Below are 14,342 nucleotides of genomic sequence, written 5' to 3' on the forward strand. Positions count from 1 at the left end.
TTTAGGTAGATAACTTGGATATGTTGGTTTCAACATTTTTTTTTTTCAAGAAAAACTGAAAATAAAAAACAGATAGTCACTGGTGATTGATCAATTTCCTTCTGACAGACTATTTTCCTAATATATTACTGGAGTTTCATAATATTTGCATGAACATAAAGACTAGTAACATGGGCTTTTCTTAATCAGACTGCTATCTTAAGTGTCATAGCAGCATTTGGGTGATTAATGAAAGGTGTTTACACAGCCGCTTATTCTGTTTCATTTCAGCAACTGTGCAAAACTACTTACAGAGACTATGACATGTTGCTCCCCTTATAGAGCAGTCTCCACATGTTCATTAAGGTGGAAAAAAAACAAGTAAACTAAATGCAGGTGCCAGCTGAAGCCTGCAATGAATTGGTACTTCATTGCATTATGCTTTCTTCTTTGATTTGCAATTAACATATTTCTGGACCTCAGACATACTTTTGTATGTTGACCCTGGAGAATCAGCATTTTGTTTATGTGCTTTGACTTCTTTTCATTATTTTTTTTTAAGGTTACATTTTTACTGGCACAGGGAAGGATGTCTGAGGGCAGGAAAGTTTTCTACTACATTCACCTGCCAAGGGATGGCATAGTAGGGTATTTGCGTCTCTATGTGCGTTTTTAAAGAACATATTTATCTTTAAGTTAAGGATCTCAAAATCTCTGGAGCAAAGCATCTTAAATGAAGAATCAAAATATTTTAGGCATCTTATTACAACTGTGAATTTAAAAATAAGCACTTATACATTGTGTTCACTCACCTAGCTCGGGGACTTTCTGCAGCCCATGTTTAAGACTTTTTGAATGTGCACCCTAACTGATGATCACAAAATGGCTTAGGTTGGAGGGGACTTTAAACACCATCTAGCACCAACACCCTGCCAATGGGCTGTACTTCCATCTGCTAGATCAGACAGCATGGAGCTGAACTGCTGCAACCATCACAAGGGAAACCAGTACGGCAAAGCTTAACAAAAGCCTCTAACATCATCTCCTCCCTCTTAGCCTTCACAGTAAGGGTAGTTAGACACTGGAACAGGTTGCCCAGAGACACTCAAGATAAGGCTGGATGGAGCTCTGAGGAACATGATCTAGTTGTAGTGTCCCTGCTTCATTGCAGAGTTGGACTAGATGAACTTTAAAGGTCCCTTCCAACTCAAACAATTCTATGATTCTATGACTCCTGCCTTCTGCTTCCTCCATCTCCTCTTGGTTACCTCATTGCAGCACTGCAGAGGAGAGAGCACTGGTAATGTAGTGGAGATCCTGCCCTGACTTTCAAGTTTAGGAAGCAAAGAAAAGCAGCTTAAACCCTTCTGTAGTGGTCTTGTGTTTCTTTCATTCATAACAACAGGAAAAGTGGAGAAAATAACTGAAGTCTGGACAGTTTTCCAGGTAATTATTTCTGTCCTGGAAAAGGCAAAAATCTGGATGAGAGAGGCTGTTTGTATGCTGATGTTTAGCATTTCTATGGGGAGAAGCTAGTTCTCCTAATTGAAGGAGGAAACTTAGTCATCTAAAATTCTGGGAAGAGGAGAAAGAGTTTCCTAGGTTGACATTAACAGGAGACAACATTTTATTTTAAAAGCCTGGAAACAGAGAGATATGGCTGTGTCACATGAAGGTAATTTATCATGATTCAGCTTGGTAACTATGAAGAAATAGAAACTCCATTACATGTAAACTACTGTCTAAAGCATAGTTAGCTTTGAATGAGAGCAAAAATAGCTTAAGGAAATTGGGAAATTGCTTCTCATGGTTGTTCTGACTTATGTATTACACAATGAGGTTACATCTTATGTCTTTTTGAGATTTTTGCCATTTACATAAACACAGGCCCACTATCAGTTGAAGGGAAAGAGTGTAGGCACTCTGATCACAGAACATTCTACCAGTCAGTGAGAAACATTCTACTCAGATTTTACAGAAAGCATTTTAATGTGTATGAAATCTGTGGAAAAAAATATGCCATTCCACTGCTGCTTAGTACTGTGGTGTTTACATTGGTCAGGTGCCTTCTAACCTTCTAGTACAGTACTGTGCCTTGGACTCAGACATTGAGATACTTATTTTGAACCCCAAATGCCTCTGAGATCTGACATCTCAGTTCAGCAAACAGAGTACGTTACTGTAAAGCTTAACCAGAATTACAAATACAGATGCATTGAGGTACTAAAATCTTGTTCATGTGTGTCTCAAGAATGTAAATATGTGACACAGGTTGCTTTTGTTTTTTCAGTCTTCAGTTATCTAAGAGACTTCCTGCATCCTGTACTGAAAGACTGTTTATGCTACTGGAAGTATCAGTATATCCTGGTAGTACATTATATGTGTATTATCCATTTGTTGAAGATGAGAATGTCAGTGACACTCATTTCTATGTATTGCACATGGCTTCCTTTTGAAACTTCCTGTTTCAGGTTTTTAATACAAGCATCATCTATCGATATGTGAATGTATGCTTTCTCATATGTGTATACGTCCTTTCTTTGTTTTGCCACTCAGCTGACTTCACTGGGGTTGCAGTATGATCAAGGAATAGTCGTAGTAATTCTACTTTTTTCCCTCTCTGATCATATCTGTATTCAATACAATCCCAAATACTTCATAAAGCATTCAAAATGGCATGGATATATTAGTATGGAATATTCAATGTTGCAGCTGCCTTTTGCAGTCATAGCTTGGAACCTGATGTACAATACTCTCCTCAAGAAAATGATTAGGCAACGGTCAAGAGATCTGCATGTTTAATGGCTGAGGTTGTTCTATCTGTGGTTACTGGGCTACTCTATCTGTGGAAAGTAACTACTGGTAAAATATACTCATGCACCCAGGAATATTATCTTCCTCCAAAGGAAAGTCTATCCCACAAAACAGAAATCATCTGCGTTTGGATATTTTCCACTTCTCAGTGGAAGTGAACAATTTGAAATAATAGTTTCACATCTGACATTTTCTTTTCTGCTGGCTTATCATTGATTGCCAGTGAAAGTTGCTAGGCATGTTACTACAACACCGAATAGCTGCTAAGCACTGAATACACACAACATTGATCATTGCTAGGCAAGGTATCGGCAACATAGATGACTGCTAGGCAAATGCTAGGTGATATATACAACAACCACTAAGTAGTTTCTAGGTACAGCAGATAACAAAGCAGTCTCGTTACTCTTGAGCAGTCATCTGGCCATAGCCATTGTTCAGGTAAGTTTCACCTTGGGCTTAGGCTGTTTATTGCTTAGCCCAAGGTTACTGTGACCTTCTGCCAGTATCCAGTACCTTTTCCATTATAATGCAGTCTGTGCTATCACTTAGGCTATGCTCGTACATATCATCATGTCCACCCTGCTCCTGCAGCCATGCCCCAACAATATATATCTTCAAGAATGAATTCAGCTAATTTTCCTCATGAGGAGCATTCAGACCTGGTACTTTGATGGTCTGACAGAAAGATATAGATTCATTAACGTGTCTTCAAAGAATTGCTGTCCCTCTAATTGTTTTGTACACTTTTTATCATCAAACATCTTGGATTAAAATATTTTACTGATCTTTAGCCCCAACCACTCCATTTTCTGCTTTGTGACTTGGTAAATATGATGGGAGAGCAAATAGAGATTAAGAACAAGTGTAAATTTGTTTTCAGAGCATTTTGTCTGTGGGACAATTCTTACTGGTGGAAGAGAGCTATTGGTAAAATAGCTCAAAAATACAGAACTTCTCTTTGCACAACGTCTTAAAAAGAATGCATATATACTGATTACAGAAGACAGTGCAAACCTGAGTTCACTCAGCTGTCTATACTCTTATATCTTCCTCCTGAAATCTGGTATTAAAAGATACATTAGCCACATTCATTTATGGACCAAACACTGAAAAATTCAAAATCAGGATTAGTGTCCATTAACTTGTATTAAGTTACATTTGTCATTTCACCAAAGGATCACATTCCCCTTTATCCAGTAACTAATGCTGGAGGAAGGCACAAGTACAATATAAAGTGGAAAAGGGAGTCCAGGATAATACTGTAGCTATCTGCCCAAATTCTCTTCTGGCATAACAAAGTATCTCCAATCCAGGTCTTTCAGAATAGCCCCTTAGTCTTGAATTATTTTTATGTATTCACTTTTTAATAAGCAACTTTCCAGGCAATGAGAGATTTTAACTGCATGACTCCTATTAAAGTCAATAGGAATCATGTGGATAAAACTCTGTGTGATGCTTGAATTTATTGGAAATTGGCATCTGATGCTGAGAGCACTTCTATTGTTTAGTCTTCCAGCCCAATCACCGTTTTTTGTCTGGTCATGTTGCCTCTTATTTTCCTAGTTGCTGGAATCTCCATGCCTAACCTTTCTACTCCATCCCCAATAGTTTTTCTCACTAAAAATAAAAGATTCTCTTCTGTAGAATTATTATTGCCTCATGCCCTTTTTTTATATATTTTTTTTTCTATGCAGACATTTTTTTTCAGCTTCAGTTGTTGCTGAAATTTGCTCTTGGCTGCAGTGAATCATGCATTGTTCACACAGTTATGTTTGCACAATACTTTAGTAACTGGTTATAAGAAAAGTGCTCTGCAAACAAAAGCTTAACTCCTTACTATTTATTCTGAAATGCTAAGGGTTAAAATACTGTCAAGTCTGCCTAATACTATTTCTTTGCTAAAAATGAGATACCAACAGGTATTAGCAAGCATTTCTTAACAATTTCTTGTTCCTCCAAAATGGTATTAACATGTCAATATATATTTGCAGCCCTTTTGCTTCCACTCAAATCAAGGGCAAAATTTCCATTGATAAGACAGTTGCAGATTTTAGATTAAGGTACATTTAAACTGGTGTGATAATGAGCTACAAAATCTAGCCTTAGGATCACTGCTGTAGGAATTACTGGTTGTTAACTGAAAGCAGCCTATCTTTCACTTAAAACACCAAAACACACTTTTTGATTGTTTCCCTACATGTTTTATACAAAGTTGAATATGAGCATTCACTAATTTAGATATGATCCTAGGGATGGCTTTCATTAAACAAAACAAACAAAAAAATTAACCCATTTTTTACTGTACTGGTTAGGGCATCTGCCCTGATTACAACTGAAAATAATGTTTCCTCCAGGGATTCCTGGAGAAATTTTCAACAAAATGGAAAAAGAGACTCTTCACAGATGAAGATTTATTCTTCTCCCAGAGGTGAGAGAAAAAGTTTTATTTAATGGCAATGTACTGGACTTTACATGCAGTTCTAAGGACAGTGTAAAAGAAAGTTATTAATGATTGAGTCTGAGTATTGTATAGCTCTCTAATAAAAGATAGAGGCTTTTCAGAATCCTGAAGAGAAAACTCAACTCAGATTCCTTTAGGCACTATATGTTTTTCAAAAGTAATCTCAGGATTGGAAGTCAAATCAATCAAGAAATACAAGTTGAGCAGCTTGGGACCCTGCCAGCCAGCCTGTTTTAAAGCATAGCTGAAGTAGACTGAAGATTGTCTTTAAGAAAGGTATTGAAGAGCAACAGAGCACTAAATGAATATAAAACTGTTTCTGGGACAGGAGCAGTTGAAAACCTCATCAAGTTATCGTAATTTAACATGGATACACTATGCACAAAATCAGTGCTTCTGTGCAAGACAATTTTGGTAGAAAAGGTTTTTCTTTTTTATTTCTCATTGAGTGTTCATCTGAAAGTGCCTGAACTTTGGAAGCTTTGTTTGTCCAGGAGAAATGCAGCAGGTGCTCTGTGAATGTCAGTCCTTCAACATCACTCAGTGTGCTCATTCCCTGGGGCTGTATTTAGAGTCTTTTCCTCATAAATCTCATCCCCAGTTTTACCTCAGTAGCAACCAGAATAATGCAAATTAGTGACAACAGCTGTGATGTTTTCTTTAGGGTTTACCGCTGAAAGAAATGGATGAGCGTTTTCAGTACATTTACTTTTCCAGGAATAGTGAGAGGAAGCATTACTTTCAGTCTTATCCCAGATGTAATCAGGGTCCAAACTAAGTTGGGTATTTCCATTTGTCAGAGTTCAAAGCGATCTCTGCTCAGTTTCCACTGACATTTCTGCTGAACATGTATCATGATCTTGTTTATCAAACTATCTTTTCATGCTTTCCACCTTTTTAGAAGTCCAGTTTTTGGCCTGAGATATACTTCCATACTGAGCAAAGGAAGTCAGAAACTAAGAGACCTGATAGTAGCCTACCAGCACCTAAAAGGGGGCTATTTGACTCTTTATCAGGGTCTGTTGTCATAGGACAGGGGTAAATAGTTTCAAAATAAAAGAGGGAAGATTTCAACTTGGTATGAAAAGCAAATTTTTATACAGTAAGGGTAGTGACGTGTTGGAACAGGTTGCCCAGAGAGGTGGTGCGTGCCCCATCCCTAGAGACATTAAAGGTCATTAAAGGATGGGGCTCTGAGCAACGTGATATTGCTGTAGGTGTCACTGTTCATTGCAGGGGATTTGAACTAGATGAACATGAAGAGTCCCTTCCAACTCAAGAAATTTTATGATTCTTTTTCAAACATAAAATAATAAGAGAATGAATCAGAAGTGCTAATAGCAATAGTAGGATTTTGGAGAGGAAAATGAAAGAAAGCTTTGTTTTTGAGGGAGAAAAAAAAAGAATTTTTATTAAAAAATAAAATTAAAAAGAAAAAAAAAAGACAAAACAAAACTATTTACTGAAGTAAATTTGACACAAGCTGAACTTGAACTGCCTCAGAGAAAGAAAAAACTGTGTCACACTATGAAACAACCAAATGAAGCAATCCCCCAGCTAAAAGATTTAGTACAGAGAGTTAGTTTTAAGCTAAAGAAGACCAGCACTTTAATCTTTTTGCTTGATTTTCCTTTCAAACACAGTCATCCATTTAGCTCCCTGCTGTCCTCATGAAGAATTCCTTACGATGAAATCAGAGTTCGGAGATTTATTATGCAATGAGCAGAGTAGGTTCAGGCTGATAAAGGCTTCCTGGGTGAGCGAAGGATGCTTAATGCCAGGGAAGATAGTATTTTAATGTGAGGTTCTTGACCATTTATTACATAAAAATGTTAATCTGATAGTGTTTCTAATCTGCTTGTTATCAGTGGTGGTTGCTTGGTGTTAAAGACAAGATAAAAGCAAGAACTGAAGAAGCAGATTTGGGGGAGCACTCACTCAGTTAGCATGCAGGATACAACACACCTGCTTCCCATTTATCTGTTCTTGCAGAATAAGGAGGAGAGGGCTTTAGTTTGTGATAACACAGCTGCTCAGCTGTCTGATTGGGCCTGCTATGTAATGCTAAAAGGACAGTGCATGGGAGATAAGCTGTGATAAAGAGACAGGGGCAGGCACTCCCTAGGAAACTGCAGAGCAGAGGTGGATTTGCTTTGCATGCCATTTCAAGGAGTCCTCCAAATGCAAAATATTTAATCTTCTCTCACCTATCCACATCTTCACTCCAAAATGTTACGTGAGCCACAGAATTAATGAATTTCAATATCCTACCAGTTTCTATACCTGCTGTCCCTAGAGTTTGTCCACACTAATACCTGGGTTAGTCCTCCCTGTGAAATCCTAGCAGGTGAGAGACATTGAGAGCTCCTACCAGTCTTTGCTTTCATGCGTGCAGAACCAATTGCTGGTGTAAAAGAGTGTGGCTGGAAAAGCACACTGCAGTCTGCTCATAGGCTCAGAAGTTATTAGGAAGGGTGGCTCAGAGGACAAGCACTGCTATCGCATAAGCCTTGTTTCCTAAGAAGTCCAAGATAAAGGTTATCTCTGACTGCAAGACCAAAATACAATCTTTTTCTGGAGGGAATGGGCTCAACAGCAAAGTTTTTAATGTCTTGTTTTGTTTGTTTTTAAGTTTACAGAAACATTTGCAATCAGTGAAATAGCTAGATAGGAAATCACTTGTTCATTTCAGAAGATATTGAGGGCTGAATTGGCTTCTTTAGGATGATAATATGTGTAGTCCAAGTTTTTCCTGCTGAGGGAGACCTGAACTCATTTTCTACTCTGACAGCCTCTTTTTTCACAACCTAGATTTGTATCACAGCAGCCAGACACTTCCTTTATTTTTTATTTTGAGGCAACTACTTGTTACCCAAAAGAAATATTTCCAGTGAAATTTCTGTCAAAATCTACATACTATCTTAGAAAGAGATTACTTTGCAGTGTAGCATCTGCTAACACAAACTCACACTGTTGAGAAGTTACCAGCTCTGTCAAGGCCGGAATGGGTACAGTCTGTGCAGCCACACACACATCTGATTTACTGTAAACTATGGGGTAGCCCTGGAAACACAGTCTGGATCCATCTATGAACCAAATAAATAATAAATAATGTTGATTTCACTAACTACTTTGAAGCTTACAGTGTAGTGTGGAAGTCATCTCATCAGAATGGGATAAATGAGCAGAGCTGAGTGAGTTCTGCATGGGTGGGGATTTGCGAGATGATGCAAGCAGCATACTACCAGAAATACAGTACTAAACCTTGTTTCCTAGTAAGATTTCTTTATCCATGTATGTTAAAATTTGAGGGAGACACAGATACCATATCATAGGCATATCAATTCATGAAGGAAGCTGTGGTCTGAGTGAACAAAACTCTTGAAGAAAGAGCATACCTAATGAAATTTTGAGTGTATGTTGCTTAGTCAAATGTTCATTTGCTGATCCCCTCAACTGCATTTGGGAATGTTTGTATTGGAGAGGAGTTCAGCTGACAGCACAGAGCATTTTAAGCTCTAAATTTCCCCAAAGAGCACAAGCAATTTTAGCAGACCTGCAAGACTCCCCAAAGTGACCAGCCAATGCCTTGCTGCAAAGACTGTTTAGATGAAAGATTTATTTTTAGATCTGGAAGTTTTTTGCTCATACCACCAGTCATAGAAGACCTCATAGATGCTGGTTTTAGACTGAGAAGTTTAATCTTTTTACTGCAGCAACTGAGGAGCCATGTATCTGGAAAACATATGGTTATATCTCACCTCAGTTCAAATTGATCTGATAACTTCAAACCTCTTAATATTCCTTTTATTTGGGGAAACAAAGCAAGAATCTACCACATTACGAATGTGCAGACAGACAGAGGACAAACAAGAATGATGTCAAATAATGAACTCCTAAAGTTGTTTAATGAACTGGAGCACCTATCTGTTAGATATGTTCCTGTTAGAAATGGCTGAGTGACATTCCGGCTTAGAGAAGAGAAGGCTCAAGGAAGAATCTCATTGATGTCTATAAAAATGAAAAGTGAAGGGAAGATGCAATGAAGATGGAGCACAACTGTTGTCAGTGGTGCCCTCTTGAACACAAGAGGTTCTGTTTAATATCAGAAAGGATTCTGTGGTCTTTGGCTAACAGGCCTTCAGCATACAGAGAAGTTTCAGAGTCTTCTCCTTGGAAATCTTCAAAAGACATATTTCCATGGCCCTGGGTACCCTGCTCTGTGTGTCCCTTCTGGAACAGAATTTGGACCAAATGATTCCCAGAGATCCCTTCCAGCTTTAACCATTACATTATTCTGTGATTCTCAACTCATTTAAAAGGAAAAAAATCTGTGTAAATACACTCTGAATCAGGCACTAAATATGTTGAAAGATTTCTGGGCTGCAAGAGATGGTACTTTACATGGCAGAATCTTGAGTCCCTCTGAGTTAATGAATAGTGTTAACAAATGGATTCCAAATGATCTCTAGTGGTAGGACACAAGGAGAGAACAGTAAGAAAAACAGTCACAGGCACAAAACCCCATGGCTTTATTCACCAAGTCCAACATCCAAAAGCAAATTGGAGGTCAGTGCAAGCTGCTGAGAATAGGTGTCATGTGTGCTGTACACTAGTTCTGCTAAGTAAGCAATCAATATATTTTCTCCCTGGATAGAATACAGTTTTGCTGTTGTGACAGTCCTACTACTTTGGAGAAGAAAAATGACTCCATTGAATTTGTAATCCCTATCTACTTAGAGTCCTCAGTACTATAGAGATATTTTTTAAAGATAACTTAAAATCGTAAATTAACAGAGTTAATATTTGTAGATATTTGTAGTACACTAAAGCGAAGAAATTCAGATGCAGAATAAAATTCAATGGCTCATGATTAGCTTAATCTATTTTATCAAGATACTGCCAAGCTGTGCAGAAGGTTTCAGCACTATGCAGTACTTCTGCAATACTTAAAGGATGGATTAAATATTTTTGCTGAATTTTCTTTTGTGTGATAGTTATCTCACTAGCGTTTGTGGTGGCTTTATTATTAATTTTATAATATTTATGCTCATTCCAGGATCTGGCTTAATTTCAGTGTTATGAATACAAACTTGGCTACACATGATATTCAGGCTAATCAACAGATGACAATCATAAGTTACGGCTCTGTTACTCATATCTGATTAACTATAGAGAAGGGAGAGAAGAGAGGAAGTTGGAAGCAAATCTATAGAATGGACGCTGATTTCCAACCAGAAGTGAAACAAAGTCATAGTGATGAGGAATGCTGTTAAAAATCTACAGCTTGGCTGGCAAAATCAGCCTAGAGATATATTCTTTTTCTTTTTGTCCATTGCATTTAATTACTGGGAGATTAACGTGAAGCTGAAGATTAATGCAGTCTTATAACCTTATACTTATAACGTGTTCTCATAAATCCCTCATTATTACGCATGGAGTAAGCATCATACTGCTTCACCTTCTCTCTGGTATAAGTCTACCAACAAATCTTTTTGTTTGCTTCCTTCTGCTTCTCAGAGGCCAATGTTCTACAAAGATAATCTCTACTGTCCTTCAAACCAAGACTTTCTTCCTCTCTCTTACTGTATGGGGACTGCTGAGTCATGGGCTGAACCACTGATTGAGCTTCTGAAGGGAAGATCCAGTCAGCCCTAGGAACATAGGTGAAGGCAATTCACCTCTGTTACCAGAAGGCTCCATCCCTCTTAGACTTCTTTTAATGGCTGACTGCCACTGAGAAAGGATCTTTTGTTGGACATCCCTCCTTTTGGAGTCCAGATCCTCAGAGATGCATGAGCATTCATTTTTCCTTCATTTTGTAGCATCTCCTTGTTTGTTCTTGTCTCTTTGCCTTCACACTTGCTCTATGTTCCAATGAATGAGAGAGAAGCCAATAAAAAAAAAAAAAAAGTTAATCTGTTTCATGGAAATATTCTCTTTGGATCAACTTGTGATCCAAGCATATATTCACTTAAATGCAGTTGTCAAAATCAACTGAAATAGTTCACAATTACTAAGATAATAATCTAGTTTTTGTTTCCTCATTAAGGTAAGTAGTTTTTTATTATAATAAATAATTATCTCTTTTGTTTTGAGATAGCTAGACAGCCTTTAGTTTCACTCAATCTGTTGGTCTAAAAATTCAGTGAGGTAACATCTCAACTCTCCACAGCAATAAAGAGGATATGCACCTGGAAGAAGCAGTTGAAATACCTCAGTGGACTCATGTCTGCTATGTTTCACTTTCAGGAAGCAATGTTTCTTATAGACCATGAGGTACTTGAACACCACATATTTATGGACAGCCTGTTTTCCCACAGTGTGCCTGTGAATGAGTGAGAAACTGAGCCTGGGTATGTGATGTCCTGCTCCGCTTAGCTGTCATACCTGTCCTGGTGGCAGCCCACTCATTCACTCTATGGAGGGACAGCATCAACTCTCTAGAATCAGAAATATCATCCTCAATGGCAAGAGATTCATAAGTGTCATATGTACAGAGAGGTCAGAACAACCCTGCCAAGTGCTTTCCTATATTATTCTCGTATGTAAAATTATTTGGGTACAAAATAATAAAAGCAGGAAAGAAGGAATTAGAGGAGGTATTTTTTATTATTATTATTATGAAAAAATAGAGTCCAAAGATTTTCCAGGGAATTGTTGTGTTAAATAGCCACAGTTGTAAATTCTGAATTCATAAATGAATGCAAATGTGTAGTTGTCATAATTGGCAAATGACACTTCCTGAAGGATAAGGATGTACTCTTCCCCAATGAAAGTGGCATGCAAGAGTTGAATCTCCTGAGACTTCTAATGTACAAATTCTTTGGAAATTCTTCCTAAGGCAGAACTGCTTTTAATTTAGAAGACGTCAGCCTACTTGTACTAGTGGGAAAAATTAATAAGCCAAGGATGCAGGTCGGCTGTACTGTAATATTGAGTAGCTATGTCTCCATTAATTGCAGGATTGTCTGTGCTCACTTAAAAGCCTTTCAGTTTCAGAGCTTGATCCTATTGCGTTTGCTGAGATAAAATTCCCCCGAGCTTCTAACACCTCCTCTGCTGCTGACCCTGCAGAGGTGGGTTTGTTTTATGTCTGCATGCACCTATTTCTTCTATCTGCATAGCATGGATTTTAATGTCCCCTTATACTAACCTCCATTGTATTTATGTGTTCTGAACATTTAGAAAGTGCTATTTTATTGATGAGGAATTAAAGCAAAGGGAATCTAAGGGTCATATTAAAATGGCCTGAATTGTAATGAGGGCTTTTGATATCATATTTTCTCCTGGCTTCTCTAAGCAGCTCCCTATATGGTGCCTTATGAAGGTGTCACTGTAGTTCTTCACAGCCATCCAGCTCTCTCACCTGACCAAATATGGGTACTTCATGCTGCCTGACTGTAGCTGTGAGTGTCTTGATTATGATGACACAGTTAATCTACACCAAAAGCAATGTTTAAATTCAAATATCAACACTTAGCCTGGCATTTTTCAACCAACTTTCTGACCCTTCCTCGCTGCAGTTCATTAAAAGGCTCCATGCAGGAGACAGGGGGCATTTACTGGAGTTATCAGTCTATTCGGCAACAGAATATTTAGGAAAACCCTGGTCTGAAGAACTAGATGCCATTTGTAGGCTTGAAGATTTACAAGTTGCGTATTTACATGAGAAAAAGTCCTTCAGTTTTCCCAATCCACTTGTCTTCATTATTCCACTGCAGTAGTCAATCTATTGTCTTCTGGACTGCCTTGTTCCCCACATTTAGTAATTTTATTCACAATACTGAGTGAATAATGCTTTCTGAATACCAGGTGCTTATTATGTGTGATTAACTTCCTAAATCTACTGCAAGGTTAGGTCAATAAAATGTTGCTAGAGTTAAAAGGGGATTTTCAAACTTCTGCACAGGAGCTTACAGTTAGCTTCCAATTGTATCCCTTTATTAACCAAAAGGACAGTGTGGTCTAGTGGTTGATATAACACTAGACCAAGACTCAGATGTTGGCTGAATTATTTATAACCCCAGGCAGACACACCTGCTCTCTCCGCCTTTCTCCCTTTTCACTCTTTGTAAGTCTTTCTTTTTCAAAAGGAAACTTTTTGGTAGAGATCTTTCTCTTTGTGTACAACAGTGTGCCCACAAAAGCCTCAGTTCAAAGCAGAGTCTCCAAAATGGCAGTATCAACAATAAACGTCTACTTCACAGTACAAATGGCTGTAAAATGGTATGTAGCAAAATAATGTGGAGACAAATAAATTTGAGATATTTAAGGTTCAGAAAACTTGATGATTCAGTCTAATTGGACACATTAAACAAACTGTATTCAAGGGATGTGCTCCTGGCATGCTGTTTTTTGTGGGGTTTTTTTCCTTTTTGAAATGAAAAATCTGGTTAATTAAATTTACTTACTAAACAGCTTGTATTACAACAGTAGAAAATGACAGATGTCTTTCATAAAATTTGTCATATTGTGGTGATTTTTTCCTTTCCCCCAAACACTGGGAGATTATGGACGTATTTTCTCCTGTTAAAAATCTATCTGTCACGATTACTAATGAATTCAACACTAACATGTTCCAAAAAGAAAAGTGTTTTGCATAAAATGTAGGAAAGTTTTCTGTGACACCATTTCTCATTGCAACTTTATTTTGTGGGCTGTTAGCTGCTTGCAGAATACTGCATGATTTGAAAGGCTTATACTTATAAAGGCCAATCGTGTATTAATTCATTTAGTATTCATTGAGAGACCTTTAATCCTGATGGATTAATTTATTATAAATGTGGATATAATATGTTATTTCATAATATCACCACTACAATTTGGCAATTAAACAGTCTGTTATTATTTCAGTCACTGCCCGGATCTGTATCATGATACAGTGTTCTGTTCCATGATGAATGAATTATTTTACACTACATATAGGATAATGGATTTTTTTGAAAAGTAAAGCTTTGGGGATGCAGGAATAATAAGAAAATATTTTGCTCTGATACTCTCCTTTGTTTCTAAGATCATTCATCCTAAATACTTAGAGACAGGTAGTCAAAGGCTTTAAGTGATTACAGGTCTGATCCAGAAC

At 37.6% G+C, this 14,342-nt stretch overlaps 1 long non-coding RNA gene across 1 annotated transcript in view; it reads right to left on the minus strand.

Annotated features, from left to right (window-relative positions):
- Positions 1 to 14,342, minus strand: part of LOC136053121 (uncharacterized) — a 41,829-nt gene that overhangs the window by 12,313 nt on the left and 15,174 nt on the right. The gene's annotated exons all lie outside the window — the stretch shown is intronic.

Source organism: Cyrtonyx montezumae, unplaced genomic scaffold (genome assembly GCF_038088225.1).
Source record: "Cyrtonyx montezumae isolate F1298 unplaced genomic scaffold, pur_monq_1.0 scaffold_3, whole genome shotgun sequence".
NCBI classification, from domain to species: Eukaryota; Metazoa; Chordata; class Aves; order Galliformes; family Odontophoridae; genus Cyrtonyx; species Cyrtonyx montezumae.